This window comes from Capricornis sumatraensis, chromosome 11 (genome assembly GCF_032405125.1).
Source record: "Capricornis sumatraensis isolate serow.1 chromosome 11, serow.2, whole genome shotgun sequence".
In the NCBI taxonomy this organism is placed as follows: domain Eukaryota; kingdom Metazoa; phylum Chordata; class Mammalia; order Artiodactyla; family Bovidae; genus Capricornis; species Capricornis sumatraensis.
In genome coordinates this window covers 68215012-68228360 of record NC_091079.1, presented here as the reverse complement: position 1 = coordinate 68228360, position 13349 = coordinate 68215012, and the positions used below count along the sequence as shown (strand labels likewise).

General features: G+C 37.2%; 1 pseudogene; it reads left to right on the top strand.

Moving 5' to 3' along the window:
* Positions 1 to 6018: 6018 nt before the first annotated feature.
* Positions 6019 to 6794, top strand: LOC138088820 (thioredoxin-dependent peroxide reductase, mitochondrial pseudogene; annotated as a pseudogene).
* Positions 6795 to 13349: the final 6555 nt, after the last annotated feature.

Here is a 13349-nt window from a genome sequence, read left to right as displayed (position 1 = left end):
CCCTAACTAAGTCACACCACTCCAAAACAGACACATGAAAGAGGAACTTAGACTAGTGAATTTTTATTTTATTTTATTTTTTTCTAGGATAGAAATAACTCTAGAAATTCTCTGACACAGTGGTTTCCAAAGTATGATCTGAAGTACATGAGGTACCTCCTCAGTGGCTCAGTGAGGTTGAAACTAGTTTTGTAATAATACGAAGATAGTATTTGACTTAAGTTCTTTCTTTCATAAGGAAACACTGAACTTATCCAATGCTCATGACCTATATACAGAAGCTCATGTAATAATACAGTTGTCTTCTATAAAGTCAGACATCAAAAGTATTTGGAAAAGCCACTCAATGTTTTTTTTCTGAAAATGTAACTAACTTTTATGAAAAGATTTAGAGTAGCATATATTGCACCTATTTTTATTTTTAATTTCTTAACAAATATGTTTTAATTTCTTCCCTGATAAGTCAGCAACATTCTGATAAATCAGTTCACTTAATTAAAAAAAAAACCAATTTGATAGCATTGGCCAATTTCCATGATGTAAATATTCCCTCCATGGTTGATTTCAAGCTACTAATGATTTAACCACAAGACTGTAGAAATCTTGACTAGTTAACAATTGGCTCTCACAGCATGGACACTGGATTAACGTTCCCCAGAGAAAAGAAACTCTATAAGACCTGAAGCTGTTTATTGTTGTTTAGTCGCTCAGTCATGTCTGACTCTTTGTGACCCCATGGACTGTAGCCCACCAGGCTCCTCTGTCCATGGGATTTTCCAGGCAAAAATACTGGTGTGGGTTGCCATTTTCTTCTCCAGGGGAATCTTCCCAACCCAGGGGTTGAGCCCACATCTGCTTGGCAGGCAGATTGTTTACCCCTGAACCACTTGGGAAGCCCAGGACCTGAAATGCTTCTGGAATATAAAGGGGTCCTGAGTCTATAATGTTTAACACTGCTTTTCTAATAAAATTCCTTCTTTCCACAAATAAGGAAAGAAGGAATATGAGCACTTTCCATATCTAAGGAAAGTGTCTGGCTCCAGTTTACCCAAGTAGTCAAGTAAAAACCCTTCACCAGAATCCAACCTCTTTGCTCCTATTTCTAGAAGTTGAACTGGAAAGAAAAGGACTATTTTCCCAGCACAATTTAAGACCTAAACTTGATGGATGTGAAAGGTAGGGAAGGTACAGGGGTGGGTAATGTAGATGAAAGGAGGAGAATGAAGAAAGATAATTTTTATTATAAGTCACAAAGTAGATACATGCATATAAAACATAAGGAATTTTTTAAATAAAAGGATCCCAGAGGTAAGCAAAATTAACAGAAAAAGTAGCCTGGTAAGACTAAAGTCTCTTTATTCCTTAAATCTCCCATCCCGAGTGAAAAGAATGTTTTGACAAAGGACATAATCCCTTCAAAAGAAATAAATCATAAGTCAAATAAGCACATGGTGTTATGCAGTTCCCCTTTAGCTGAAGGATGAGGGCACAACAGTCCACTCTGAAGGAGAGCAATTACAGCTCGATGCCCTTAAGACACACTCTGTGCACTTCCTCATAAATCAACGTCGATCTCCAAAGGAGAGACACTCAATTCTGTCCACAGAAAGAAGGCCTCCTGCTTGTTCATCACTACCTAAGGAGAGGGACAGGGAAGCTTGGGTTAAATCTGCCCTATTTGAGCCTATCCAGAGTGTTCTCCAAATCTATTCAGACATTTGCTTATTATGCCACATTCCTGTAGAATTCTGTAAAGTACAGGACCAAGGTGACCCACTGATAGCATGTGAGCAAATCAGTATAACATTTACAGAAGTCTGTGGAACACAATCGCAGGTACCACTGGTAAGTTAGAGTGACTCCCTTGAAATTCCATTTGTTCCTGATCTGACAGGTTTTGTGAAAAGGGACAGTGTGATGGATTTTCAGAAGCCAGACAAACAGCATCTCAAACCACAGATCAAGACAGCATTCTGATCACAGCAGCTAGTGTCACTGGGTATTTAAAGAAATCACTGTCAACTACACAAGTGCATGGTATCCAACTCAATCGAAACTGAACAATTAAGAAATTCCAGAAAGGTTTCAAAAGATAAAATGTCCCTCAAGAAATCAACTTTAGACTATCTTTTAGAACTTAAGAATACTCCTAAACAAAAATTCAAGTGTATCCACTCCCTCCTCTAAAATCTCCCATCTACCATATTTTTGTTCTGTTTTCATAATACTACTGAGTATAGTAGTATAATATATGACTGAAACATATCTTTATATTTTCTTGTTAGTTCACTTTTTGTTTTGTTTTTGTGAGTTTTTGTTTTTTTATTTTGGTCTCTTCACTCACTCAGAAAAGATGAATTCTGTGAGACTAGGGGATGTATTTTCAGAATGTCTGCCACATATAGGATCTTAATAAATATTTTTTTGGATGTACAAATGTATGAACCAGGGTCATTCTCTCCTCTATTCAATCTTTCCTTCTCTTCTGTCTTCCAAATCTCATGTGAATGCCTTTCATTGGCAGACACTAAACTGGAACCATATGGAGAAGGAGGGGGGGTTGGGGAATGCGATTCTGTATTTCTTCTCTGCCTAAGAATGTGTTGGTGGTGAACCTGAATTGAAAATACACCATCTGTCATGGGGGTTTGTACCCTGGGTTTCAACCCCGGATAGCGGTAAAAGGTTTTCTGATATTTCCAAAGCTCCATCAGACATAAATGCAAAAATGTTATTCTCGTATAAGGAAAGATGCTGAAAGTTTTCAAGCAACAAAACGGAATAGTGAGAGAGTTCCCCTAGACAAGTATCACAGAGGTTAAGTGATACTGAAATCCGTATGAACAGAAACCGGAAGTAAAGTACACCAGGGCTGAACAAAGAAGGGTGTTGGTGGTGGTGTTGTTGCGTTTCAGTCTTTTTCTATTGCTTAATAAGCACTGCTCCTGATGTCAGAACAGGCAGAAAAGGAGGCTGGTGTGAGCTACATGCAGGTGTGTAAGCAGCTAATGGAAATGACAGCTAAGATGACATATAACCAGGGTGTTGAAAAATGAATTATCCATGTGGTTTAAATGGGCCAAGTGATATATTGGAACACCATGTGGTTTAACACAAAGCGTGGCATTCAAGATGGAAGATCCAAATCCTCACCCTGGCTCTCACACAGGCCACTTTTACGAGACTGAATGAGTCATTTCAACCACACGGTGCTGTGGTTTCTCCCTCAGTCAAATCAGTGTAGCAAAATGTATTGGCCAGTCACAACATAGGATGTTGCGAAGAAACAAGGGAGGTAACAAAAGTAATCTATTCCGAACTCTGCAAGGTGCACGTGTTGTGCAAGATAATGACTCTTTAATGTGACTGTCAAGGCAAGACTCCCCAAATTATTTTGCTTTGCAAACTGAAAAACTCTACTTTTCTAAACTGGGTGCAATACATTAGAAATATTAAACTTCATTGCTTTCATTCTGTATTCCTTCCTTTCATATGAATTTACATTACATACCACAAGCATTTAGAATTAGAGAATTCATTTTCGTTATAGCAACTGTTGCCAATACTTTGCAGTGTTTTACCATAGCTAGCAAGATCCTCTTTGGCCAGAAATATGCATCCTTGTCCCTGGATTCACAATCTTATATTTAGTCCTTGCCAACAGGCCGTTTCAGTTGCTCCAAATCAAATAAATTCTGAAGCCCACACAGTAAGTATTAGATCATTACTGAGCAGGCGGTACACAGGCTGGAGGTGCAAACAACACTCAGGGCAAAAGGGAATCACTGCGCCTGAAATTAGACACAGAGGCGATTCAATTATGGCCAAGGGGGAAAAGCACAAGACCAGGAGTAGAAATAGCTGAAGTTAAATACCATCTCTGTCACTTATGGTATGACCTTGGTCAATCTCGAACAGGACTTCAGACCTCAGCTGTAAAAAGTGGAGTAATAGGTTATGCCAGGTGACAAGGCAAGACAGCATACACTTCTCAATTCAGCACACACTGTTTCTGTAAAAGGACAAGCTTTAGAGTCCACTGCCTAGGGCTTAATTCCAACTCTCACTCTAACCATGTGACCTTGGGCAAGCTGCTTAACCTCTCCATGCCTTCAGTTTTCTTTTGTCTAAAACCAGGACAGTAATAGAGACTACCTCACACTGAGTTAGCTTCAACCCTATCTTTCTCATCTTGTCAAAAGCCACAATTCTCAAAGCAGTTATCTTCAATCAACATTGCCATTTCTTCACTTCTCTTTTTCAAATTAACTCATTCAAAGCAGCTTTCTCTTCTTCCAAGAAGAAGCTCTTCTTGTTGAGATATCCAATGATTTCTACCCATATCTCTAAATCCAACAGACTCCTAATTTTTATTTTGCTAGAACTAGCCATGACATTTGACCTGTTAACCACTTCCACCTTTAACCACACACACTTGCACAGTTTTTAATTCAGTGTCAACACCACACACTACTGCTTTCCCACCCACTTTTTTAGCTGTCTTGTCGAGATCTCTTTGTGGTTTGTCATTTGCTACCCATTTTTTAAATGTCAAAATTTACCAGCACTATCCCTGACTCCATGCTCATCTCTTTCTGAACCTTCTTAAGTGATCCTGCATATGTCTGTGGCTTCAGTAAATCTCACCTCTAGTCCAGACTGACCTTGTCTAATTTTCTTTTTTTTTTTTTTTTTTTTTTTGCTTATCTGATTTATTTATTTTTGTGTGTGTGTGTGTTCTTCTTTTTTTTTTTTTTTAATTTTAAAATCTTTAATTTTTGCATGTGTTCCCAAACATGAACCCCCCTCCCACCTCCCTCCCCATAACATCTCAGAAACCCAAATATGTGGTCCATTTATCTACTCAAGATGCCTGCCAGGCATCTCAAAATCAGTTTTCCAAGACAAGCGATAGCATTTCCATTTTCAGCTGTCCATGCCAGTAGTTGGAGAATAATCCTTAGCTCCACCCTCATGGCTCTGAGGGTCAAGAGTCTGCCTCTGAACCTCGGAGACCCAGGTTCTATACCTGGGTTGGGAATTCTTGCCTAGAGAGTTCCATGGACAGAGGAGCCTGGCGGGCTACAGTCCATAGTGTAGCAAAGAGTCAGAAAAGATTGAGCAAGTAACACTTCCACCCTTTTACTTCACACATCCAACCCATTATCCAATAATCTCAACTTCATCATTTATCAGCTCAAACATCATTTCCTAAGAGTAGACTTTCTCATATCCAAAGATGTAATTAACTTCCTTCCCTTCCCCTACACTATAGTGTCCCATTCATAATTTCTCACGTTTCCAACTCTGTTACATATAAATCCAAACCACCATTTCCTTCTGATCATGTTTTACACTCATCTTAGAATGTATACAGTGTCTGTCTTCGCCACTGAGCAACTTGGGTTTCACAGATAGCTGGTCTCACAAGCCTGCTCAGCGCATCTGAACTTCCTTCTGCTGATAATAACGCAGAGTGTGAACTACCTATTACCCAAAACAGAGGGTGTGACAAAGCTTCAACTATTAGTGCAGTTGTGGTGAACAAATATGTCTTCACAATTAGTGCCTGCACAACTTTGCTCTCACTTTGGTCCACTCTTCACCTGCTGCTTGGCAACCAGGTCACCTCCTCCAAAAAGCCACTTCTCACACCTAGGCCACTCAAGCAATCCATTCACCTCTTCTATGCTGCTCCCGAAGTTCCAACCATACCTTCATACTTCCAACCACCATTCAAACACAGCTTTGGGTTCCATTCTCTCATGCTAGGGGAACTTATTCTTATTATCATTAATTTTTCTTTCATCTAGCAGAGAGATAGATATAAAAGCACTCAATTTACTTATGTACTTACTAATTTAAACTGAAAAACCAGAAATGAGGCAAACTAGTCATTTGTCTAAAAGCTAACAATACAGGTTTTAGTCTTTTTCTCATGAAGTTGGTAGAAACTTTAAGGAAAAAAAAGTTTTTAATCTCAATAAGAGACTGTCACTGGTCATCACAAGTCATCACATGGCCTCCACAATGAGACGGTTACTCTGGGCATTGCTTGTCCAACATGTGAAAGCCATTCATTGAGGCATTTCTGCCTATGCAGCCCTTGTGTCTGCTGAAGAATGTGCTTGACAAATGCATTGTGGTCTGGTTCTGGCCAAGCAAAATTGGCCTCTAGCATCAGTTCCTCACACCATATCCTTGCCATCACCCAGCAAGTGCCCTATATTAAGGATACAGCCATTGGCACTAGAGAGTTCAAAGACACGACTGAGCGACTAAACTGATGACTTTAAGGGGAAATATTTGGTCCTCTTCTTCTATCCTTTGGATTTCACTTTTGTGAACAGAAATTTCACAATTGCTTTCAGTGACAAAGCCAGTGAATTTCATGATGTGAACTGTGAACTTGCTGCAGTGTCAATGGGTTCCCACTTCAGCCTCCTGGCCTAGCTAAACACACAGAGGAAGAACACTGGTTGGGGCCACATGAACAGCAAGCTCTTGTCAGATTTGACTAAACAGCTCCCCCGACACTACCGCGTGCAGTGAGAAGGTTCTGATCCTTCACTATGAGTCCTTTTCATAATTGACGCCAATGGAGCCATCAAGCATTTGAGTATCAGTGATCTCCCAGTGGGCTGAAGAATGGAAGAAACCCTCTGCTTGGTGAAGGCATTTCAGTTTGTGGAAACCAATGCAGAAGTCTGCCCAGCCAATAGGACATCAGCTTCTCCTGCAATTAAGCCCCATCCAACTGTTCCCAAGAAAACTTCCAGCAGGTAAATCAGTAGACCATGTGCATCTACAGCTTGCCACACCAGAAAAGAACCACAGTTGGACCTCATTTTCAGCATTTCAAAGATTATTACTTATAGAAGGCAAAAAGTTAATTATGTTTGTATTTGTAAATATTACTCTAAATATTTTTGTTTTCATAACATTTGCCAAGGCTTTTGAAATGTGGTCATTACTAACGTAAGAAGTTCTTTATTGGCACTGTATGGTTGGATGGCTAATTTCAATAGAATATTTGGTTCACTTGTTTCTTGGATCCTGTGTTCAATGGGAAACGGAAACAACTCTTCTTTCTCAGGCTTTCTTGTACCTTTGTGTACACATGAGTATTTTGACAGCCACCAAAATCTTCTGATCAAGCGTCCAAAAATTTTCTTCTTGAATTTCTTTGCATTAAACTGAAGTTTCTTTTAAGATCTTAGTTTTAAGATGCTAGCATCAGTGGTGTAAGTTAACATTTGCAATGAATGTGTTTGTGATTGAAGTAAACGTGAATCATGTTAAAAAAAAAAACTGTGGCAAAGTGACTTAACTGATCATGGATGTTCCCCATTCCTGAGATTTATATTTCATATAGTTATTTTACTTATTTTGTTAGCTGACTTAGTGTCTACAAACATTTTTAATATTGACTGGGTATAATTATAAAGGATATTTACTGAACCCAGGGATTAATTATATTATGAATTAAAATCATTGCAATTATTTTCTTCCCTAAGGTACTCAATATAAAAATACAGAATTAGAAAATAAACAGATTTTTAAAAAAATGACTCATGCTCACTAGTGTGAAAAAATAAAACTCTGATACTTATTGTTAATATTTTTTTAAAAATAAACAATATGCCAATTTCCTTAGGCTTTTTCCAAAAACAAATAATGAGAAGTATTTGAAGAAACACAAGAAAATTCAGGGAAAACTTTGTCTTGAAATATGTAATATTCATGGCCTGATGGTATTAAAACTTATCTAGCACTGTCTCTACCTAGGAGAAGATCATGGAGTATTATAGGACTTGGCCTAATGATGAGAAGTCACATAAGGAGCATTACCCTCTTCCCCTCTGCCAAGTAGAGAATATTGCTAATTTTGTTGAAGAAACTCATGTTATATTATATTGTTTGAACCCCAAACATGCACAATATTCAGATTCTACTATAATATGTATTAATATTAGAGAGAAATTTTTGAAACAATCTCTTTCAAAAGTTTTCTGTCTTGTTGGGGAGACACAAAAGTAGAGAAATAAACTCAATATACTTGCTATTATTTGTGAAAAATAATAAGTCAGTGGAGAGAAGGTAATGCATGGTAAGGATGAATGATTCAGGAGCACTTCATAAGAAAAGTGATAACCCTTGAACAAAGTATTGAGACTTGTTTCAATATTTTATTTGGTATCAAAGTAACGCATATTAATTGTTTTAAAAAATTGGACCATACAGACTAAAATAACAGCTGTAATCTAATGCCACCACCTAGAGTTACACACAATAAATTTTTAGACATTTTTTCATGATTTTCTATCACCTTTGTTTATATCATTGGGTTAACACTATATCTTATGATGTGTTTTCTGACAGCACATGTACCAGGCATTTACGAATGTACTGAGCTTTAAATACTTTTAGTTAACTTTAAGTCTTTTTGTAAATATGACTTCTATACAAGCATCACTTTAAATTATTTGTTCTAACACGGTAGAACATCCTCTAGTAGAGTGATATTGTGTGTGTGTGTGGTTTTGAGTATCCTTAATACAGTTCTTAGAAACACAATTCTAATAAGTAGTTATCTATAAATCTTTCTCCTTCAAAACGAAAATTTGGTATAAAAATGATAGAGGAATGAATCTGATTTTTTTGTTAAATGAACAAATTTTCACTGAATAATCAGCATTCAATACACGCCTGATGACATGATAGGCATTTTAGGCCTCTGAAAGAGAACGTACAAAAGCATACAATACTGACACATAGTAGGAGTTTAAAATTCACAAGTACATTGTCTTGTTATTCTGAAAAGATAAGTCAGGGGAGGAGCAATGGGAGATGAGCCAGATCAAGAATATACTTTTATGCCATGATCAATAGCTTCCCTTTTATCCTGAAGGCCATGGAAATTCAATAAATGTTTGCTCAATGTAATTGATTTACTCACTGAGGAAGAGTTTGCTTCCTTATATAAATAAGGCTAGTAATGGGATATCTAGCAAGGGCCCAGGAGAAAATTACCCTTTTTTTAGGAAATGTGCCTTATCTTCTTGGCTGAAATTAGAGGAAGCCCTCTTCTGACTCATTTAGGACTTCCAATGAGTTAATTAATCCAAAAATATGATAGCCACAAATACTTTTTACATGCTACACACGTATTGAATGTTAATGAGTTTTGAAACATAGACAAATGCTTCGGTTGCAAACTTATGATGAGGACAAGAGTCTTCTTTGATGAGTGATCCTCAGAGTTCTACCTTCTACTCTTTGCGTAAAACACATCCATTATTCATAATATATGATGCCCAGTTTTTATTTCTTCAAGATGCAGCAAGATATTTAGGATGAGCAAAGCACTCTAAATGCAGTGAAAATGTTTACACTGGAAAATTTTTATCAGTCTTGCCTTTTATGAACTTTTCCAACTTTCAAAATTTCTACTTCTAATTCAACAGCAAACTTTTCTCAGCTCTTATATCAACGATTTCTTTAAAAACACATTCCACTTAGAATTCCTTGTAAAAATAAATTTCATTTAAAATTCATATTCATTCATTTACTTAATATTGAATGCTTTGAGTCATCATATTAGCGAAACTGGCTTAATCAGATTTGGTTTACTTAACAGCATAATCAGATTTACAATCAACCCTTAATAGGAATTTAACACAGATGGAGGGACCAGAAGGGGAAGAGTGTTAGGAGCAGAGTTGTTAGCTTGCTGTAGATTTCAGTTTTCCTTACAGTGGGAGGGAAGGGCACTTTGAAAGACCTCTTACTGGAGCTGTGTCAAGGGAGTTAAACCACTGTGATCTTTCTTTTTTCCAAACTTCCAAAGTCCTTTATCTAAAACTCTCATCACTCTCTACCCAAATACATAATTACTTAGGTATCTGATTTTTTTCCGCTTTGAAAAATACATTTCTGGTTTTTTTTTACGTTCAGCCTATGGAAGCTTTCATTAAATTTTTATCTTGTTGGTAAAGCTAAAAAGGTTGAAGTAATTCTACATGAACTTTAAAAAATATAAGCATTGTTTAAGTTGATAAAGACTTTATATGCATTCTATTACTATTGTGGGGGATTTCCCCACAAGCACTTTGATCATTTAAACTCATCAATGCAATAAATATTTATAAACTACAGATTTTTTTTTATGGTTGGGTGATGTAATACAATTTTTTTAATGTAATGATCATGAAAATGATAAGAGTGAAAGTGTTCTAGGACCTTTGAGACCAGACAGCCCTGTGGTAGCAGTTCTATTTTTGTATATTCCTCCCCTGTGTATTCTCCATACTTCCTGTCCTGATTCCTAAGAACTGCTTCAGCCAGTCTGTATGGCTTTGGAGGGGCCTAACCAATAGCAGGCACCATCAGATGACAGCAAGATTAAAGGAGACAGTGGCCAGAAAATGCTAAGCTGCACTCCCACTTTATCTCAGTAGCGAATTTTAGCAGTAGTTGTGTCCCATGACAACTCCTATGAGGAAGTCCAGCTCCCAGGGGCTCCTGAAATACCATATCCTCCTGAAATATCATGTCCTCTTCCTTTCCCGTCGATTGAGGTTACAAACTTTTTCTTTATTGAACTCTGCACCCTTGATTGATTCTCTTAATCCCACCTGTGCTCTGCTGTGTCCAGCTCTTTGCTACTCTATGGACTGTAGCCCTCCAGGCTTCCCTGTCCATGAAATTTTTCCCGGCAAGAATACTGGAGTGGTTGCCATTTCCTCTTCCAAGATATCTTCCTGACCTAGGGATGGAACCTGAATCTCCTGCATTACAGGTGAATTCTTTACTGCTGTGTCACCAGGGAAGTCCGTATTGCCACCCACACTTCTGCGAATAGTCCCTCAACCCATTTTCCTCAAGATATTGGCTGAGTTTGCATTCTGTTTCTTGCCAGGACTCAGGCTGATACAATCTCTAAATATTCCTCTATAAATCCTTGCATTGAATTTTTGCTATTCAAAGAAATTTAGACATTTTTGCTTTTTTTTTCTACTTGATTTATGTTGCATAAATACTAGGTCTATCTGAGAGCCTAGAAGTGAAAGCACTCTGGGTATTTAATAAAATGTGATAAATAATTTGACAGTACTATCAAAAATTTAGCATGATTTTACCCTTTGACCCAGAAATTCACAACTTAGGCTTTATCATTTAGTAATACAACCTAAATGTTTAGTGATACATCTCAGGTATCACAAATTCAGGGCCCATGAGAATCAAGCAGGTACTATAAATGAGGAAAACCAGCCAAGTGCAAGGCAATGGAAAAGGCAAGAACTGTAGCAGGTGGAATAGATATGAATTTATAATTACAGCTGCCTCTATTCTGTCAAATCTTGTTACTGCAACTCAAGAAATGGACCCAGCAGTTATCGATCTTTAGATTTTTTTAAGAGAATAACCCCAAAATCTGTATTTCTCATCTAAATTCACTTGATTTATAAATGTTGACTCATTTTTTATTTAATGTTTAAAGCAATTTGAAGGGACTTCCCTGGTGATCCAGAGGCTAAGACTCCACGCTCCCAATGCAGGGGGGCCAGGTTTGATCCCTGGTCAGGGAACTAGACTCATATACCACAACTAAGACCCAGTACAGCCAAATAAAGAAATATTTAAAATAAATTAAAAATAAAATAATTTTAAGCCCAAACCAGATGAATCTTCACTCTTACTGTGGCCTTCAAGGGGGCCAGTTATTGAACTTTGTTATATGTATAGGAATGCTATTGGTGGCATTATTTGAAATAACAAACACTTAGAGACAAGTTAAATGGCATTCATAAGACAGATTTCATTATGCATACCTTTTAAGGACTAGTTTGCCACAATTAGAAGAACAGGGCAGATCTATACATATGAACCCAAAAGGATTATGCCATGTATATTTGAGTTATTTTTCTAAAGCAATCTGGAGAATAATATGGAGGCAATGATCTAATATCTTCAGAGGGTCTTTGTAGGGTAACTGTGTGCTCATGAACAACATACAATGCAGAAAATACACATCGGGCTATTGACAGCTATTGATTTAGCTATGGTCAGTGATGGAGGTGTATTTATCTTTTTATTTTTTATTTATAAAAATTGTATAATGATATTGTAATATATTTATATTAAAATTTAAAAAATATTTAGCTAAAAACTAAATGTTTCTGAAGCTTTATTATTTATCAAATAGCTTTAGAGCATTTTAGTCCATCATGAACCATAGCAAAAAGAAATAGTTGATAATCAATAAATATTGGCTAAAGTTGTGCCAGGCATGTTTTAATAGATATACATGTATTAACTCAGTGAAACCTCATAAAAATATTATCTTATGATTGTTAAATATTATTATTGTTATTTTCCTGTTAACTGCTGGCATGAAAGAGTTTAAGTGACTTACCCAAAGTCACACAGCTAACAGTTGGTAGAGCTGAAAATCAAACTATTAGCTTATCTCAAGAACCCACACCATTAAACCCCAATAAAACAACAATAAATGCTGCCCTGTGTGTGTGTGTGTGTGTGCGTTCAGTCACTCAGTGGTGTCCGACTCTTTGCGACCCCAAAGACTGCAGCCCACCAAGCTCCTCTGTCTATGGGATTTTCCAGGCAAGAATACTGTAGTGGGTTGCCATTTCCTTCTCCTGGAGATCTTCCCAATGCAGGGATCGAACCTGTGTCTCTGTGTCTCCTGCATTGCAGGTGGACTCTTTACCACCCAGCCACTGGGGAAGACGCTAAATGCTGTCCTGAAATGCCAGTGATTCAGGAATGGTTCAATATACAGTAAGCTAATGTTTTTAAAGTTGTTAGTCACAAATTATATAATATGAATTATTTTAAATTCCAGTATGTTTAATTCAAGATAAAATAGCTCTTTTTTATAGGAAGGCATAAAGAATTTTCCGTGTCTTTTTTGAGTACATTTTTACTAAGGTTTAAGAATTTTAGATTTACCTTATCCAAACTAAAGTAGGCAATAACTATCTTAAACATTCAGCCAAAGATGCAGCACTTCAGTTTCCAAGATGTCTTGTGAGAGATGCCAAAGCCAAGATTTAAAGAGAAGTCAGGGGTCATTCCACTGTGGAGGAAAGAAGAGTTAAGTTGAGCTTATAAACACAGAAAAGAAGGAGAGCAAAACATCTTGAAGATATACCTTGTACTATTAGATGCTTCTCTTCTTAGGGATAACCACAATAGGCATGTCTAAGAAGAGCCATTGCTTGGACATATGGGCTTGGTATGCAACCAGCAATGTGTGAGAACATGCTAATGTGACATCAGAATTTCCCCTCCATGAGTTTCTGCACTCTGTGCCACTGCATCCA